Raw genomic sequence first — 20,955 nt, 5'->3', positions numbered from 1 at the left:
TATAATGCTAAAATAAAAGGTATTAATATTATAATATGATATATGTATCATTTATACCATCTATATTATAATATAAATATTATTATTAAACAGACTAAATATTATATACTTATAATATAACATATCGTGTTGTATTTCTATACACACATTTGAAAGTATTAAAACACATATGAATTATATAATGAACTATAATCACAAACCGATAACGTATGACTTTCACGAGTCTCACTACTATTTACGTTCATGGATGGTGTCTAGGTTGCCAGTTTGGGATATGGTTGTGGATCTCGAATGTCATGACTTAAAGTCGGATCAAGAGTCCTGGCCCCCGGTTACATCTAGCTGTCCATTGACTTACTTGATAGAAACGAGGATCGTTTGAGTTATACAACATCTAAACTGTGAGAATGGTAAACACTGAAAACTCTTAAAGGAACACCGGTAATAAATATGAACATATGGTTATCAAGCGTATAACTAAAATGATGATGATGATCATGATAATCCAACTAACTTAAACCTAATGATGATAGGTTGACTACTTTGGACCACCGCTGCTATTTGCTATCGCACTGTTACTGTGCTCATAAGGTGAGTCATAGCCCTAACTTTTTAACTATTTTATAAACTGTTTTCGGGGTAAGAATACATGTCTTTTTCTGTTTTACAACATAGACACAAGTGCTAAACTTACATTCGATGCTGAGTTATAACCGAAAATCCCTTAGCTTTAGTAACTAGTAACTAATAATTTATGAACTGGTGGGCGCCAATATATGTATATGGATCCATAGGGCTTGACATCCCCGTTCGGGCTACTCGCGCTAGCACAAAATAGGCGTATACTATTTGAGGTAGTACACATTGGTTAAGTGTACTTAAGAACAGTGGTACTTTAGACGTACGTTAAGCTTAGTTACCAGATGCTCAAAATTATAGAATCTTTATATATTTTTTAACGATGCTTGCGAGCATGCAAACAGATCTTATGGTCTACACTTTATAATACTTAAACTTATGAATCACTTAACCTTTATGTTGACGTTTTTACATGTTTATACTCAGGTAATTAGAGAATGAATCCGCTGTAGCTAGTAAGGCAGTAGAGGTCATGCATTTGGATTGAAGATTGTTTAAACTATAATAGTGGCATCTTGTCTTTCATTATATATACATTTGGTTTTTGATTAGTACTTTGTTGGTTTTTATCTTTAAGTATTGTAAACGTTTGGTTTTTGAATAAAATTTCACTATTGCTTTTAAAACGTTGCATATATATTACATCGATCAGACTTTGACCCCTGATAATACAGCAAGTCAAGGCCACACTTGGACGGGGTATTACAGTTGGTATCAGAGCGAGGTTATAGAGAATTAGGATGCATTAGTGTGTCTGCCTATGGGATACGTTGATAAGCCTAATCTATAACTAGACAATTATAAGTTGCCTTACTTACTTGTTACTCTCGATTTACTTGTTTTCTTATAGATAACATGTCGAAAGCTAGCCCCATTATTCTCTCCGACTCCAAGGACGAAAGTCCTAACTGTTGTTCCCTTAATAACAACAGGAGTATTGTAGGGGGGGGGGTGAATACAATTTCTTCTTAATTAACTTAACAGTTAAACACAATTAGTACTCAAGCATGTAAATTAAATAGAGTCACAGGTAATTTTCAACGGTTATTCTTTATTGATTGAATCACAAAGAATCACAACTATCCTTGGTGGAATGATAGTTGGTTGATACAGAATACCTAGATTATAGCTAAGAGGTAAACTAAAAGCTATTACACGTTTTGGACTCTAAGTAATAAAACCCACACCACTAGTTGTTACAATAGTGGATACATCAATTTATAATAGTCCTATTATCCGTGTAATTGATCCATTGTCCACTGGTACATAGGATGTCTGTACTTGTGGGGACAATTGTGTCAGAAGGCGTGCTCCCTTCTTTCCTCTTTGGTAGCTATTTGCAGGAACACCCCAATTCAGTTTGGTACCACTATTTGTTTAAACAAATAGAATGTTGTGTTCCCTAGGTGTTGACAAAGGATAACCCATGTCTGCACATGCGTTAAACTTCTGCATTCCCACGTGGTCTTGTAAGGTCACTTGTCAGCCGCCGACGTGTGTCCTTTTCTTTTCAACTTTGTCTTCGACTTCTGTTGAATAGTACATTTGATGTAGACCACTCAGGAAACTACCATGCTTGTAATGGAGCATGGCTGTCTTGTGTTGCATGCTGCTAACCAGACATACTGGTTCTTCATATGCTGAGTCACTTGTTATTCTTGATTTGCTGAGTACACATCCTGTGCTGATTCGAAGAATACACTCTACCTTGTGCTGGTAGACTAGGCAGCATATTAAACACTCGACACAGCTATATTAGCTGACTATACATAAACAAACTTGTGCTGGCTGCACATAACATTTTAGTGTAAATAAATTCTATTTTGTCATAATTAAATCCTTGATTATTTTGGGGACTCAACAATCTCCCCCTATTTGATGATGACAAAACCTCTGACATGAAGAGAAAACACTAAAGCCAGCACTAAGGAAACTAAAGAAAAATAGGCAGTAAGTTTGTCCCTTTTTAAGTTTGTTTTGGGATCTTTTGCTGAGTTATCTATATCTTATAATTTGATATGATTTTGAAGATAAACTCATTTCACTTTCATTACACAGAATATATACAGTAATTACAAAAATATCATAATGAAAAGTGAATAAAGCAAAAGATACATTTTAAGCACATAGAGGACTATCTATCTTTATCTTTATCTCGTTCTTCTTCAGATAGCTCCTCTTGTTTGATTTTCCAGGCTTCAGGAAACATGATAGGTACATCAGGGTCAAATACAGGTTTATGAGGAGGTAGAATGATGGGACCTCTTCCGTGTGGGCCTTCACCAGTAGATTGCTTTCCTTTAGGCTTTTGAGAAAGAACTTCTTCCACATTCACTACTGGTGCATTCCCAAACATTGTTGCTTTCTTGAAGAGTTGTTGGAGTTCAGATTTAAGTGTATCTCTGATGACACTTTGACCTTTACTAATGAAATACTCCAATATCTCCATCCATTCACTAAATCCTAGGGATCTTAACTCATCATAGTTTATCCTTTCTTGAACATTATTCTCCCTGCTGACACTGAAAGCTCTTTTTGAGCCTCTGTGCACTTTGATGATCCTGCTGGGATTGGATCCTCTATTCATCACATCACCATACCTACTCCTATAATAATGATAAGATAACTCTATGGTTCGTTCAGTTTCAACAGGAGCAGCATCTGGTGCTTTCTCAGCAGCTTCCAATTCTTTAAAGGCTTTATCCTGTTCTTTGACAATGGCTTTAATTAATTTTAGGGACTCAGCCTCTTGCTTTCTATCAGCAGCCAATTTGTCTTATACTTCCTGAAGCCTTAACCTCTCAGCGAGTTCAGCATCAGCAGCCTCCCTTCTTTGCCTTTCAGCTTCTAAGCCCAGCAGATAATCATTGGCAGTAATTTTTAGGGATTTGACTGTTTCAATCATCTTTCTACCCTCTTCAGTTCTAAGGGCAACACGATACTCCCTTAGATCCATACCCAGCTGGCGAGCTTCTTGAAATTGAGATTTCTCCTCATCAGTAGAGAGCCTTTGACCACTGTTATTTAAATATATGCCAATTTCAATGCCATAAGTCAAGGCAGTGATGTAGAGTGGCTGATTAAGAGGATGATGCAGCAATCTAACTTGGCATATTCTTTCATTAATAGCTGCTTGTCTTTGCTCAAGCAATTCTGGTACAGCGATCTTCAGCCTGTAAGCATCTCTTTCATCTGGATTCATTCTTCTAAGATCTGGCTCACCATGGGCAACTGAATCATCTTCCCAAGTAGTATGTTTATCGTGACGTTTTGGGAAAGATGGAGGATACATGATTGATTCTGCAATGCCAGATGAACTCACTGGAAACTGATTAACACGATTATCCTGTGTTCTGTTAAAATAAGTGAGGGTCCGGGGAGAGATAGGTGATTGAACAAATAAGTGATCTCCTCTACCCCAGACTGTAAAGTCAGCAGGATCAACCGTGTCATCATCTTGATTAGCACCCAGCCCAACCACCTTGGCTGGGTCTTCAACACTTGTATCACCCAGCAGCACACTTCTGGCTGGGTCTTCATTCACAGCACTCCTCGCTGTGTCTTCAGTACCAACTGACTGATTAGTATCAGCTGGTACATCCACCTCAGTATCTTCATCAGCTGCCTCAAATAGGGGGTCCTTTCCTTAGGGGCTGATTATCCCTAGGAGTAGATTTCACCCTTTGTTTATCAATAGACATAGGTTTAGCTGATGGTTCTTGTGTGGATACTGGCTCTATTGGAGGCAGGTAGGGAACAATAGCAAGATACTCCCCCTGAACATCATCGTCATTAAGATCTATTATTTCTGCTGGTTTTTGTTGTGTAGCTGGCTGAGCAAAAGATGCTGGTCGAGAAGATGAGCTGGTTTCTAATGTTGCATCTAACCATTTCATAAACACATCAGCTCTAACTCCCTCTGACTCGGTAGATTGCAGATAATCTCTCATTTCTTCTGGAGTCATTCGTTTGATCATGTATGCTCACTCAGCATACAGCTTTTCCCTTTTCTTGTCGTATTTGACCATGAACTTAGCATTTCTTTTTCGTGCATCCTTTTTGTATTTGTCAATGCTAATCAGGTCATCATCAATGTCCATCTTTTCTGGGGTCAGGCTCCTTCTATGTTCAATTATGTGTTGTTTACGAGCAACATAGGCCTCCCACTTGACATTAAAGGCATCATTTAAAACTTGCTGTCTCTTCTGATGTCTCTCCAGTTTTCTTTTCATTCTCCTTTCAATCGTCTGAGAGACAGCAAAAGATTCAGCAACAGCTAGCTCAGAAACATCACTGGGCATACTGCCAGAACTAATATCATCCACTGATGTGGCAGACACACTGGGTTGAGATTCACCAGCTGCCTGTACACCAGCTTCAGTATGAGCGTTGCTGGGCTTATGACCAGAGTCTTGACCAGTAGTACCATCACCATCACCATCCCTCCTTTGTTGTTTTGGAGCCTTTTCATGCTCATGCTCCCCCTCTGATTGTTTTCTCTTCTTGGACTTCTTCTTAGACTTCTTCTCCCCCTTTTTGTCATCAGTAGAGGCAGAAGGGTGAGTAGGGGGGACCTGTGCATCAAGGTCACTATCTGATTCTGGAACAGAGAAGGCAAAATTGTTCCATTCAGCAACTTCAGGAGTAAGATGGGCACCAGGATCTACACCATATTGTCGAAGAAGGAGGTTGGAAGACCTAACTTCATTCCTTGCAACAACCATGGCCATTTGTTCAACAATGGCCCTAACATCACCTTGTAGGGCAGCCATTCGTTGTATAGTTTCCACCATTTGAACATAAGCAGAAGCAGGAATCATGTTGGCCATTTGTTGTTCCTGCGAATCCAATCTCTCTATCAATACCCTGTTCTCCTCATTAAGAAAAAGATTCCTCTGATTAGCAGCATCAAGTTCAGCTTGGAGACGGGTAATATGTTCACAATATTCATTATGAGAGATGATTCACTTCTTGAGATCCTCTTCTTCTTCATATTGTTTGACAATAGCTTCCACCGCTAGATCAGCAAAAGCACATACCTGTTTGAGCTTGTTTTCAATAGAAGTAGTGGTAACTTCCCCAGCACAGCGTATGGCTTCAGATACTCTATCAACAATAGCAGAGCGAATAGTGTTTTGTAGACCTGGTGTAACTTCGGCCAATGTCTTATAGACAACGAAGGTGGAGATGTCAGCCACCTCATCAGCATTGAAACTGCTGGTGGAGGGGCGGTCACTGGCAGCTAACAAAGCAGTGCCTCCGTGGGGTGGTGGAGGTGGAAGGTCATGATCTGACTCATCACCATGATCACCATCATTTTTACCTTCACCCAAAGGCTTAGAACCACTAGTATCCTTGTCAGCATCATCAGTGAGATCCACTAGTTTGTCCTTGGAACCAGTCACATTATCATGAGTGACTGGCTCGCCCTTACCAGTACCTTCATCAGCATAACCATCAGATGAAGAAGATGATGAGGAAGAAGCTGATGAAGAAGAAGGTACTGGCGAATCAGGGACATTTTGCATGACACACTTCTTGGTGACTGGATCTATGATGAAAATGAGAGGCCTCCAAGTACTAGGCCATGGTGAGACAGCTGGAGCCATACCAAACACATGATAATATGGTTGTTCATTGATTTGCTCCAGCACATCCAGCCTCTCATATACCTCTTCTCTTGCTGGTCGATCTAGCTGAGATAATAGCTCAGTCAGCTCCTCTCTTGGTAACCTGCTGGCTGAGACTATAGCAGTTTGTGGATCAATAGTCAGCTGATCCACCAGCAAAGCAATCTTGGGAGAAATAGAAGCTCCCTTAAAGATGAAGTTAGGTACAACTTCATCTGGATCTGGTGCCTTGATAACATATGGTTTTTTCTCCTCAGAGGCAGGAGCTGAAGAAGAATCAGATGGAAAAGTAGCACAAGTACCAACATCCATAATAACATCCTGTTGACCAGAATCTGAACCAGGGATGACAATAACATTTGCTGCATTTGGTGGAATTGTTTGAAATTCCTGATCTGAAGAATAAGCAGTATCAGCAGCGTTGTCAGAATCAAGCACAGAGTCACCCTTTGGTTTAGTGAGAGGGTCATCAAGTAGAATCTCCTTGACAATATTATCAATGACTTTTTCAAGGACATGAGGATCCACCATGATTTCATCTTCCACTTCAGGTTCAGTAGTGAAAGCAGCAATACTGGGAGCTTGAGGAGTAACAGTAGGAAAAATGTCAGAGACCAGCTCCTCATAAACAATAGTTGAACCAGCATCAACTAACTTCCCAGTATCACCAGCAGCTGTAGAAGCAACAGTACCAGCATCAGCACCACCAGTCGGAGAATCAGTAGCACCAACACCAGTAGCAGAGGCATCAATCTCATCAGTAGAAACTATAACATCTTTTTCTTGCTCCCCCTCTGCCTGTTCATCTACCCTGATAAGAACTGAAATAATAGAACATTTTATGTTAACAACTGTAGAACCAAATAAATTTGACTCAACAATTACATCTGGTGTTGGTCTCTGGTATCATACCCCGTCCAAAATCTTCCTGAACGAATACAATAACATCTGGTACCATCGCGATGAACTGACTTCTATATGCCATAAACGACTCCATGTAATATCTTTAACAATGAACTAATGCACAGCGGAAGACTTCTTTCAAACCTGAGAATAAACATGCTTTAAAGTGTCAACCAAAAGGTTGGTGAGTTCATTAGTTTATAGTAAACATTTCATTTTCATCAATTTTAATAGACCACAAGATTTTAAGTATTATAAATCAATGCACAGAAGTCCCATTCCAACTGTACAAAAATATCATTCATATGAAGAACACCTGGTGGAGATTCAAAATATAATAGTAACCATCTGTGCCGGTCTTACACCCCACGGCTGAATACATGTGCCTTCAAAATATAGAACCTCTGTGCCGGTCTTTACACCCCACGGCTGAACACATGTATATAAAATATAGGCCAACCGGTGCCAAAATGTCATAACTAATAAACCATTCATATCAACCAATCATCTCATACCAGGCATTTCGCATCGTACTAGAGATACAAATCATTCATATCAATCAACCCCAATCCCAGATAATTCTATCATAGAATGTAGTTAAGGTACTTGTGTCTATTATGTCAAACATTTATAAAAGTTGCGCATGTATTCTCAGTCCCAAAAATATATATTGCAAAAGCATTTAAAAAGGGAGCAAATGAAACTCACCATACTGTATTTCGTAGTAAAAATACATATAACATCATTGAACAAGTGTAAGGTTGGCCTCGGATTCATGAACCTATATCATTCATATATATATTAAAACATATACTCGTGATCAAGTAAGTTTATGTATTATTATTAATTGTTATTTTAGCAACTTGTAAGTTTCATTAATAGTTAAATTAACTATGTTTATTTTATGTATTTTAGATGAATAATTAGTATTTATTATGAAAATATAAATGTTGTTATGTGATACGTAATAAATAAATTCTTATGTAGCTATTTATTTGATAATATAATATCTATAATAATAATTAACAATTTGTATCTTTTGGTGATAACAAAAATAATTAGATTTATTAATAATACAGATATTAATAGTTTTGATAACACTACTAGGTGTAATGTTAATTATAATGATAATTTTGATAAAAATGATAATAATGATAAGATAAAAATGTTAGTTTTACTAATAATGATAAAGTAAAGATGATAGTTTTTGCGAAAATAATTATTTTTAATAATAATATTAATAATAATGATAATTATAATAACTATAAAATTGCTAATGGTAATTATGATACTAGTTTAATTGTAGTATTAATCCTAATGGTAGAATAATAATAATGATAATAAATAATAACAATAATAATTATTTTACTTAATAACAATCAATCACGGATAATAAATAATACTAATAATAATAATGACAATAATAATAATTCCGATAATAATGCTACCTTTAAAAGGAGACAAGCTTCAAAAATATACAAAACAGCAAGTGGCAAGGATCAAACCCGCAACCTCTCGTCCACCCATAACATCACTAACCATCTAGCTAACACGATTTTTGTGATTTAAACCCAACCAACCTTGATTATAATCCGTTATTTCTTATTATCTCGGCCCAACATATTTTTAACAGTCCCGGCCCAACAGACAATACTAGATTCCGGCCCAACTCAAAAAAAAATAAACATACGGCCCAAGTGATCTTTCAAACCCAATTAAATTTGTGGAATCCTTTTATCTCGTTAACATGATCATGTATCATGATCATCGTCCTCTTCATCGTACATCATCACTTCTTGTTAACACCCTCGCTGCATTTTATCACCATCATTGAAACAGCAATATCACAGCAGCAGTAGCAGTTAAAAGAAATTCTAGGGTTTTAATCTTTGGGTTTTAAAATCGAGCAGAAACAATCAACGGTGGGGACGGCTGTGGTGAGCTTCGAAAGAGAACAGAAAAATGCACGTAGCAGTATCAAGATCACGATGGTCCATGGTGGTTTCATCATTATGCAGCAGGTGATGGCGTAACACAGCAGTAAAGGAAAAAAATAAAATAAAAAAAATAACGGCGAGTGGTGGGTTTGTTTCGAAAGAAACATAAGAAAATTAGCGAGCAGCAGTAGTGCAGTTTAGAGTGGATATTAATTAGTAACAAACATCAAAATAAATAAGAACGATCCACAGGAGATGGCTTGTAGCAATAACTTGTTTCGTAGGTGCTTTTGGTGGTGACCCGAAAGTGGTTTTTAATGGGTTGTGATATAGTGGTTGATTGAAACAAAGAGAGTACCGGTACGTTGTAGTTATACTCATGTAAAGAGAAGTGGGTTCCAGATTATAGTTGCAGCAACGAATAGTAGAAACTAAATCAAATGACTTTTGTTTCAATGATGTTTTGGTTCTCATGATCGAAGATAGTGATGTTCAGAGACACTGGATGGTTTTATTCTCGTGGTTTTCGTATACAAGTGATCGTTGTGGGTTTTGAATAGGATTGAAGCAGGTGGTTTGTGAAGGTGGTTGTTAATTGTGGTAACGTTTTTCAAACATAAACATATACACTTAGATATTGGTGGTGAACCATGGTGGTGGCGATGGATTGATGGTGTGGGTGATGGAGTAGTGGTGGCTCTCGGATATGGTGGCCGGCGGTGGTTTAAGATGGCGATTAAGGTGGTGAGTTGTTGAAGAAGAAATAGAAACAATTATGAAGTAGTCTCCCATTCCATGTCTGTGTTTTATGTATATATATCTCCTAATCTCCTAATCATATTAGAATAAGAAGAGTAATTGAAAACGTGTATAGAGAAATAATGGAATGGTGGATGGTGGGGGTAGGGGTGCTTTCTCTTTTTTTGTTTTTACAGATATATGCCAATATATATATATGTCATAATAGACATAGATAGTGATAGGTGAGATGAAATGTAACAGATTATTCTATCAATCATACATAAAATGATATGGAGCAGTAAGGCCATCGATTACTTTGTCTATATCGTTAATTATATAGTATAGGTGTATATATAAGGTTAGATTAATAATAGTAACAATTAAAAAAATATCATCCACATGATTGAATTAAATACAGTAATCCTTCAATCAACAAAATTCATGGGTGAAAAGAAATTGTACATGTGGGTGTGTTAGTCAAATTAGGAATAGAAATAGAAAAGTGTGATTAAAATTAATGGTTTCATTGGCGGCTTGTGTTCCAAGCAGTGTAAGTATGTATGTATATATACAATATAAGATAAATAATATAAGATTTAATAATAAATTAAAGTAGTCATATAATGATGATAATTGCATATTATGGAAAAGAAACGTGTGAATGAACCAAGTTGGTAGCCTGTAAATTCTATCATTGTGCCGACAGTTTTCAGACTGTGTATCGTCTACTAATTAAAATTAGTGGCGGATGGAAGTCTTCGAAAAAAAATCCCAAGTTTTTAGATTAACTATATTTATTTGTTTTGGTCATTATGGTATAACATTCGATCCTTAATTTGTTAGATAAAAATTACATCAACTGTCCCTCTCATTTATGGGTAAAATATAAAAAGTGTTGAAATTAACTAATTTGATCCTGAATATACTTTCAATAAGCCTATAGCTTATATAACCCATTTTCGGATCACCTTTTATTTAAAATTACATAAGTTTATATTTAACTTGCTTAATATCAATCGAAACATAAAACGAGTAACACAATCATTTAATATTTATTTTTAATATACATCATTAATATATAGAGATATATTTTAAATAATAATTATTATAATATCGTATTTTTATTTTATTAATCTTTAATAACAACAACATATAATACTTCAAATTATATTTCGAATTATCATTTATATACACACATATCTGTTTACAATTAATTGTTCGTGAATCGTCAAGCACAGTCAAAGGGTAATTGATTACATGAATATAGATTTCAAAACTTTCGAGACTCAACATTACAGATTTTTGCTTATCGTGTCGGAAACATATAAAGATTAAGGTTTAAATTTGGTCGGAAATTCGCGGGTCATCACAGTACCTACCCGTTAAAAGAAATTTCGTCCCGAAATTTGATAGAGGTCGTCATGGCTAACAATAAAAATGTTTTCATGACGAATATGAGTTGATAAATAGAGTTTTATCATTTTTATTAAGAGAGATAAATCCATTTGATTACTCGAAGAGTACGAATGAAGCTATCACTAAATAGTGAAATGAGAGAGACAAGTTTCATCATAACTTTTGATTAGTCATGGTTGAATTCCGGAATTCAAGGGATTTAGAGAAAGTCTTCTAATAAGATTGGGTTCTTCGGCGATTAAGGAAATCAGGATCTTCTTTGATAAAATGCAATAATCTGTTCCGATTGCTCTGTCGGATATTTTATTATAAATCCACCATCTTCATTTCCATTATATTTTGGAGTTCCACACTTTTATTTTCTCTTCCCGACTTTAAGTCAAGCGAATAATGGTCCAGAATTCATAGATATGAGGTTTTGAGTGAACATGACTAATGTTCTAAGAGAGAGATTGTAATAGCACGATACTGATTGGTTAAGTTACAAGAATTCATGAGAAGAGATAGAACTATCAAGAAGATATGTTCTTGATATGTTGAAGATTAGATAGAATGTAAGAGTCGTGTAATATGGCACATGATGATGGTACTGTGAATCATCATGTTCCATTAGAAACTCAGCATGAATTACTGTAATATAATGACGTTGATCAAGTGTCATTATATTATACTAACTCATGCATCAGTTTCCAACATTACTTCAAAAACATTCATATTTTAAATTCGAAGGTTCGCAGAATATAGAAACTAAAACAGTTTCCTTTTATGATATAATACGAATAGCGCACAGAGATAATTAATATCGAACGAGAATATTTATGAAGATATCTTCAGAAATATTGAGGATATTAATAAGGAAAGGTACGATGATATCTTAGGATTTCAGAATCAAATTGTGATGAGGAAATTCATTCACGATGATTTAGAGTGGTTAAGGAGTAAGGTATTCGCTAAAGATTTCATCAGAAACGGAATCATCTGGATTCTTTATGTACAAGTTTAGTCCTTGTGATTTGTTCAGAGTCTCCTTCATGGTTTGCTCAATCCGATTTCCAGTTCCAGCTTTTCTGAGCTTTGCCAATATACTATTCTTTATCTTTATATCTTCGACGGCTAAGGTCGTGTACAGTTTTTGTTGCTGTATTTAGCTTGTACAGTTTTTGCTGATGTATTCAGCTTTTTCAGAATTTGGAGTATTGATTTGTAGACTAGGTGCTTTTCAAAATTTCAGAGTGTAAGATCATAATTCCAAGAGATAAATATTATATGTGTACATATAATTGTTGATGTAGAAATGCTGCGAGATTTCAAAATACTGATTGCTAATTCTTGGTAATTGATATGACAACTCTCGTTATAAGATACGGATAAGTATATGATAGGGTTTTAATGAACGGATATAATGGTTCCTCATAGAGACTTAAGCCGATGAGTAATGAAGTTGCGGGTAAGTTTACTGCTAATGTGGTGGAATATAAACGGTTCCTCGGTAACGATGATGAAGGGGTAATCTTTATAATAGGGTTTATTCAAATAAATAACTTGAAGTTGATTTGCTGGAGCTGTCACAAAATTGGCTAATTTGAGAAGGGATTGCAAAGTTATTTTCGGTAATAACAATGCTAAAAGATCTGACACGGATACATCTAGTTGGATCATCCTCTCGATTGAGGTGTTTCCAAGATTCGTGAAAGGTTTGAACGAAGATTGAAATCATCACGATACAAATGAGGTTTAAGATGAAATCAAGTGGCAACTTGAAGAAATGTTTAGTTGTAGAAGGTGTAGCTTATTAATGTGAAATCTTAATTATTCCTCGGGTATTACCTACCCGTTAAAAATATTTTCATCATTAACAGTTTGTACAAGAGAAATTTTTTTTTTTTATTACAATCTTTGTGAAAATATATGTGCATATATATTTTCTTCAAATGTAATCATGGATTTAATGAGTTAATATGGTATTAAACTCATTTGATTTACGGTTAGAACTAGAGTATATAATCTCTAAAACATTAGAGATTACATAATTGCCATGTAGAAAGAAAATAAATGACGTAGAACGAAAATAATCGATGTAGAACAAGATGTAGAACGAAGATAATTGATGTAGAACAAGATGTAGAACAAAGATAATTGATGTAGAACAAGATGTAGAACAAAGATAATTGATGTAGAACAAGATGTAGAACAAAAATAATTGATGTAGAACAAGATGTAGAACAAAGATAATTGATGTAGAACAAGATGTAGAACAAAGATAATTGATGTAGAACAAGATGTAGAACAAAGATAATTGATGTAGAACAAGATGTAGAACAAAGATAATTGATGTAGAACAAGATGTAGAACAAAGATTATGCACGAGGTATAGATTGTGATGTTGAGGCGTGCGATGTTGAGACTTGTGTTGTTGGTGGTACTGGTGCTGTCGGTGCTGATGTTGGTGGTACTGTTGGTGCCAGTGATGCTGCTGGTGCTTGTAAGTTGTGCATCGTATTTTCCAAAGTCATGACTCGAGCGCAAAACTCGTTGACTTCTTTCGCTACCCCGGGATGATTGTCGGTCGTAACAAGCGAATGAATAAGGTTTAAAATTTTAGATAGAATCTAATCGTGACGAGGTATTCGAGAAATGAGTATGAAAATCGTGTTTCAGACTGGTTCGCTGGTAAGTGCTTCAGGTTCTTCGTCAAGAGGTGAATTTGGTTAGTGGAAAGTATCGCCTTCTCCTCGTCTCCATTGGTTGAGTCGACTACGAATCCATCAGATGAATTGGGGATGGCTAATTGATTGATTCATTCTGGTGACGCTGCTTTCGGAGCTGGAGTGGGACTCCATATCGGAATCTGAGGGACTTGATCTAGTGGTGAGTTCCATTGCGTACGGTTAAATAAAAGGATTTTTCGATATGAAATGATTTTCGGATATCGGATGATATTATAATTACATAGAATACCTATACATAGTACAGAAGATCCCGTAGATTACTAAGGGAATTAAGGAAACGTGTCAGATAAAGTCTACAGTAGCAGATATGCTAAGATATGAATTTTTGTCTATACACTATCTATGCAATGAATGCAGTAAAATGTGTCTAGACTAAGAATGATAAGCAGGTAATTGTTGACACGAATTGATAAGCAAAACTTTTGACATGCAGACCAGGTTCAAGTCCAGACTTATTAATATAACCTAACAACTACTAGGTCGAAGTCCAGACTTCATTAATGCATCCTAACAAATAACTATTAGGCACACTAATCAGTCTCACTAATGCATCCTAACAACTACCTGTTAGACACACTAATGCAGACTCACTAATGCATCCTAACATCTACCTGTTAGACACACTAATGTCGACCTGGTTCGCTAAGACCACCGCTCTGATACCATATGTCATACCCCGTCCAAAATCTTCCTGAACGAATACAATAACATCTGGTACCATCGCGATGAACTGACTTCTATATGCCATAAACGACTCCATGTAATATCTTTAACAATGAACTAATGCACAGCGGAAGACTTCTTTCAAACCTGAGAATAAACATGCTTTAAAGTGTCAACCAAAAGGTTGGTGAGTTCATTAGTTTATAGTAAACATTTCATTTTCATCAATTTTAATAGACCACAAGATTTTAAGTATTATAAATCAATGCACAGAAGTCCCATTCCAACTGTACAAAAATATCATTCATATGAAGAACACCTGGTGGAGATTCAAAATATAATAGTAACCATCTGTGCCGGTCTTACACCCCACGGCTGAATACATGTGCCTTCAAAATATAGAACCTCTGTGCCGGTCTTTACACCCCACGGCTGAACACATGTATATAAAATATAGGCCATCCGGTGCCAAAATGTCATAACTAATAAACCATTCATATCAACCAATCATCTCATAGCAGGCATTTCGCATCGTACTAGAGATACAAATCATTCATATCAATCAACCCCAATCCCAGATAATTCTATCATAGAATGTAGTTAAGGTACTTGTGTCTATTATGTCAAACATTTATAAAAGTTGCGCATGTATTCTCAGTCCCAAAAATATATATTGCAAAAGCATTTAAAAAGGGAGCAAATGAAACTCACCATACTGTATTTCGTAGTAAAAATACATATAACATCATTGAACAAGTGTAAGGTTGGCCTCGGATTCATGAACCTATATCATTCATATATATATTAAAACATATACTCGTGATCAAGTAAGTTTATGTATTATTATTAATTGTTATTTTAGCAACTTGTAAGTTTCATTAATAGTTAAATTAACTATATTTATTTTATGTATTTTAGATGAATAATTAGTATTTATTATGAAAATATAAATGTTGTTATGTGATACGTAATAAATAAATTCTTATGTAGCTATTTATTTGATAATATAATATCTATAATAATAATTAACAATTTGTATCTTTTGGTGATAACAAAAATAATTAGATTTATTAATAATACAGATATTAATAGTTTTGATAACACTACTAGGTGTAATGTTAATTATAATGATAATTTTGATAAAAATGATAATAATGATAAGATAAAAATGTTAGTTTTACTAATAATGATAAAGTAAAGATGATAGTTTTTGCGAAAATAATTATTTTTAATAATAATATTAATAATAATGATAATTATAATAACTATAAAATTGCTAATGGTAATTATGATACTAGTTTAATTGTAGTATTAATCCTAATGGTAGAATAATAATAATGATAATAAATAATAACAATAATAATTATTTTACTTAATAACAATCAATCACGGATAATAAATAATACTAATAATAATAATGACAATAATAATAATTCCGATAATAATGCTACCTTTAAAAGGAGACAAGCTTCAAAAATATACAAAACAGCAAGTGGCAAGGATCAAACCCGCAACCTCTCGTCCACCCATAACATCACTAACCATCTAGCTAACACGATTTTTGTGATTTAAACCCAACCAACCTTGATTATAATCCGTTATTTCTTATTATCTCGGCCCAACATATTTTTAACAGTCCCGGCCCAACAGACAATACTAGATTCCGGCCCAACTCAAAAAAAAAATAAACATACGGCCCAAGTGATCTTTCAAACCCAATTAAATTTGTGGAATCCTTTTATCTCGTTAACATGATCATGTATCATGATCATCGTCCTCTTCATCGTACATCATCACTTCTTGTTAACACCCTCGCTGCATTTTATCACCATCATTGAAACAGCAATATCACAGCAGCAGTAGCAGTTAAAAGAAATTCTAGGGTTTTAATCTTTGGGTTTTAAAATCGAGCAGAAACAATCAACGGTGGGGACGGCTGTGGTGAGCTTCGAAAGAGAACAGAAAAATGCACGTAGCAGTATCAAGATCACGATGGTCCATGGTGGTTTCATCATTATGCAGCAGGTGATGGCGTAACACAGCAGTAAAGGAAAAAAATAAAATAAAAAAAATAACGGCGAGTGGTGGGTTTGTTTCGAAAGAAACATAAGAAAATTAGCGAGCAGCAGTAGTGCAGTTTAGAGTGGATATTAATTAGTAACAAACATCAAAATAAATAAGAACGATCCACAGGAGATGGCTTGTAGCAATAACTTGTTTCGTAGGTGCTTTTGGTGGTGACCCGAAAGTGGTTTTTAATGGGTTGTGATATAGTGGTTGATTGAAACAAAGAGAGTACCGGTACGTTGTAGTTATACTCATGTAAAGAGAAGTGGGTTCCAGATTATAGTTGCAGCAACGAATAGTAGAAACTAAATCAAATGACTTTTGTTTCAATGATGTTTTGGTTCTCATGATCGAAGATAGTGATGTTCAGAGACACTGGATGGTTTTATTCTCGTGGTTTTCGTATACAAGTGATCGTTGTGGGTTTTGAATAGGATTGAAGCAGGTGGTTTGTGAAGGTGGTTGTTAATTGTGGTAACGTTTTTCAAACATAAACATATACACTTAGATATTGGTGGTGAACCATGGTGGTGGCGATGGATTGATGGTGTGGGTGATGGAGTAGTGGTGGCTCTCGGATATGGTGGCCGGCGGTGGTTTAAGATGGCGATTAAGGTGGTGAGTTGTTGAAGAAGAAATAGAAACAATTATGAAGTAGTCTCCCATTCCATGTCTGTGTTTTATGTATATATATCTCCTAATCATATTAGAATAAGAAGAGTAATTGAAAACGTGTATAGAGAAATAATGGAATGGTGGATGGTGGGGGTAGGGGTGCTTTCTCTTTTTTTGTTTTTACAGATATATGCCAATATATATATATATGTCATAATAGACATAGATAGTGATAGGTGAGATGAAATGTAACAGATTATTCTATCAATCATACATAAAATGATATGGAGCAGTAAGGCCATCGATTACTTTGTCTATATCGTTAATTATATAGTATAGGTGTATATATAAGGTTAGATTAATAATAGTAACAATTAAAAAAATATCATCCACATGATTGAATTAAATACAGTAATCCTTCAATCAACAAAATTCATGGGTGAAAAGAAATTGTACATGTGGGTGTGTTAGTCAAATTAGGAATAGAAATAGAAAAGTGTGATTAAAATTAATGGTTTCATTGGCGGCTTGTGTTCCAAGCAGTGTAAGTATGTATGTATATATACAATATAAGATAAATAATATAAGATTTAATAATAAATTAAAGTAGTCATATAATGATGATAATTGCATATTATGGAAAAGAAACGTGTGAATGAACCAAGTTGGTAGCCTGTAAATTCTATCATTGTGCCGACAGTTTTCAGACTGTGTATCGTCTACTAATTAAAATTAGTGGCGGATGGAAGTCTTCGAAAAAAAATCTCAAGTTTTTAGATTAACTATATTTATTTGTTTTGGTCATTATGGTATAACATTCGATCCTTAATTTGTTAGATAAAAATTACATCAACTGTCCCTCCCATTTATGGGTAAAATATAAAAAGTGTTGAAATTAACTAATTTGATCCTGAATATACTTTCAATAAGCCTATAGCTTATATAACCCATTTTCGGATCACCTTTTATTTAAAATTACATAAGTTTATATTTAACTTGCTTAATATCAATCGAAACATCAAACGAGTAACACAATCATTTAATATTTATTTTTAATATACATCATTAATATATAGAGATATATTTTAAATAATAATTATTATAATATCGTATTTTTATTTTATTAATCTTTAATAACAACAACATATAATACTTCAAATTATATTTCGAATTATCATTTATATACACACATATCTGTTTACAATTAATTGTTCGTGAATCGTCAAGCACAGTCAAAGGGTAATTGATTACATGAATATAGATTTCAAAACTTTCGAGACTCAACATTACAGATTTTTGCTTATCGTGTCGGAAACATATAAAGATTAAGGTTTAAATTTGGTCGGAAATTCGCGGGTCATCACATCTGGGAACAGACTATTGATTTAGTCAGCCCTTCGAATGAGATAGAATAAGGTGTCTGTAAGTAGAGATGTGACTCTACTGACTCATTGGCAACACATGTTGACCTAGATAGTGTAAGAGTTCTGGCTGGTAATGATGTAGGAGTGAGAATCTTATCATGATCCAAGTAACATATAAGTTGTGCAGTATCCTGAGCTGGTTCAACACGATGAGGACCCAGCTCAAGTCTGTTTTGGGGGTCAGTTATGTTCTCTACTGGTTGTACTGTCAGCAGGAGCCTCTTTTGGCATTCCCCCTTGTTTGAGAGGCAGTTCAAACGATTCATCAGAGATTTGCTAGTATGCTTCACCCAGCTCATTTTCAAAAACATGACTTAAGAATCGTGGAAAGGGAATTAAATGTGTTCTTTTAGGTGCTTGCACCATCTCCCTTAGCCTCAAATAGATTTCTCCGGCATAATCAATGTTTCTATTAAACAACAAATCATGACCAATTTTAAGCTCAAAATCTGAGCACTGGTCAAAACTTCCTGATTTCTGGTTGATGCACTGGGTCAGCAGCTAAAGAAATAGTACCAAAGAGGTGGCATATGCTTCCTTAAAGGTGTATGAGCTATTGGTTGAGAAAACCCAATGGTTTCTAGCACCTCCCATCTGAATACATCGCTGGTTGGTGAATCGACAAATGGTCCACCTGGTAATTGAAGAGTACGGCGGAGGGCCTCAACGGTGACAGAGCAAGTTAGGGTTTCGGTTACCATGCCACGAATATATGGAACATTCTGGGGAGTGGTGGCAGTGGTGGCAAAATCGTGCCAAGCAGGCAGCAAATAAGTGTGAAGGTACACCGGTGATAGCTCTAGCCAGAGAGGATTGCTGGATGTAGTCGATTACCGTTTCATAACCCATATTGGCTTTCGATTTGGGAATGGAGAGTGCATAAGTGATGTGCTACTTACAATATGGCCGAAACGGACAGTTTAATTCATGCGGTGTCGTTAGGTCGCAGGATGTCTGATTCGGTTGATCAAGGCAGCACACAGTCATTTTGTTATTTATATTTTGCGAGGCCTAAATTTACTTTTTACTTTCTAAGGTGTAGAAGGTGTAAGTTAACCTAGTGTCGAAATTTATGCTGATTAATGAATTGAAGATCAAGTGGATAATTGTCTTTTAGTTAAATTACCTGGATAAAAGATAGTAGTTGGTTTTAGCTAAAGGTCCTAAATGCAGAAAAGTAAATAGAGTGGGAGGATATCCGGAGTATGCAGATCAGGGAAATATTGACCAAGATATCAGTGTTGGGTTAGGTAGAGATAACTATGCTTATGTTAAGGCTATGCTTGGATTGATGTTGATCTGGTTGGATGAGCCAATTACACAGACCTACTTATCTCTAAACTCTCGGAGTTCTCTTTGAGTAGTGAGAAGTATGTCACTTTGTCGTATAACTGAAGTGTAACAATACCTCGGAGGTTATCCTCAGTAGAGTACTAGGTTGGTTAGTGGGTTGAGCTCTAATCTTAACCCTCGTTATCAGTTTAGATAACTGAATAACAACGTGCCGTGTTGATTGAACACTGATCACAAACGGAAGGAGTTCGTCGGTTTAAGTTGGCAAAACCTTGATTGAAGACTAACTACCATTTCATCATACTAGTGAGATCACAACAAAACAAACATTATACAGCATTACAGTTAATATACTGATAGTAAAGCAGATAGAAACCTATTGAGTACCTAAACAGTTGATATGACTAAGACCTAGGGTAACAATCAGACAAGAACATGCAATAGGCTTGGGTCATATAGTAAAGGCACTAACTAGATCTTAACAGCTCCTGAGAGGTCTCTTCGGAATAGTCAATAAGCATACTAGGTCATTCATGCCTCAATTCCTAGGTTCCGTGTCCTAAAAGTGCATTAGATGCCTCTCGGGAACTCCGGCCATACCGAGTTCATAGAATCTTCAGATACAGTATAACCAGGGGGTCTTAATCCTATGAAGTAGCTAATTTCATATAGGTGGACAAGTCCTGATCACAACCTAAATTGGTCAATCCTTAAGATGCTAGCATACAAATCTATCAGACTTCCTAGTTCAGTATTATAACAGTAATCGTACTAAATTAACATAATTACGCTAACCCAAACTTCTATCATGGCAACATACAGATAAATTAAGCTATCATGGCAATATCAGAACGCTTTATTAAACATAAAAAGTAAGAATACATGTTTAATACAAAAG

The sequence above is a fragment of the Rutidosis leptorrhynchoides genome, chromosome 11 (genome assembly GCF_046630445.1).
Source record: "Rutidosis leptorrhynchoides isolate AG116_Rl617_1_P2 chromosome 11, CSIRO_AGI_Rlap_v1, whole genome shotgun sequence".
Taxonomy (NCBI): Eukaryota; Viridiplantae; Streptophyta; class Magnoliopsida; order Asterales; family Asteraceae; genus Rutidosis; species Rutidosis leptorrhynchoides.
Note: the sequence above shows the minus strand (reverse complement) of the source record.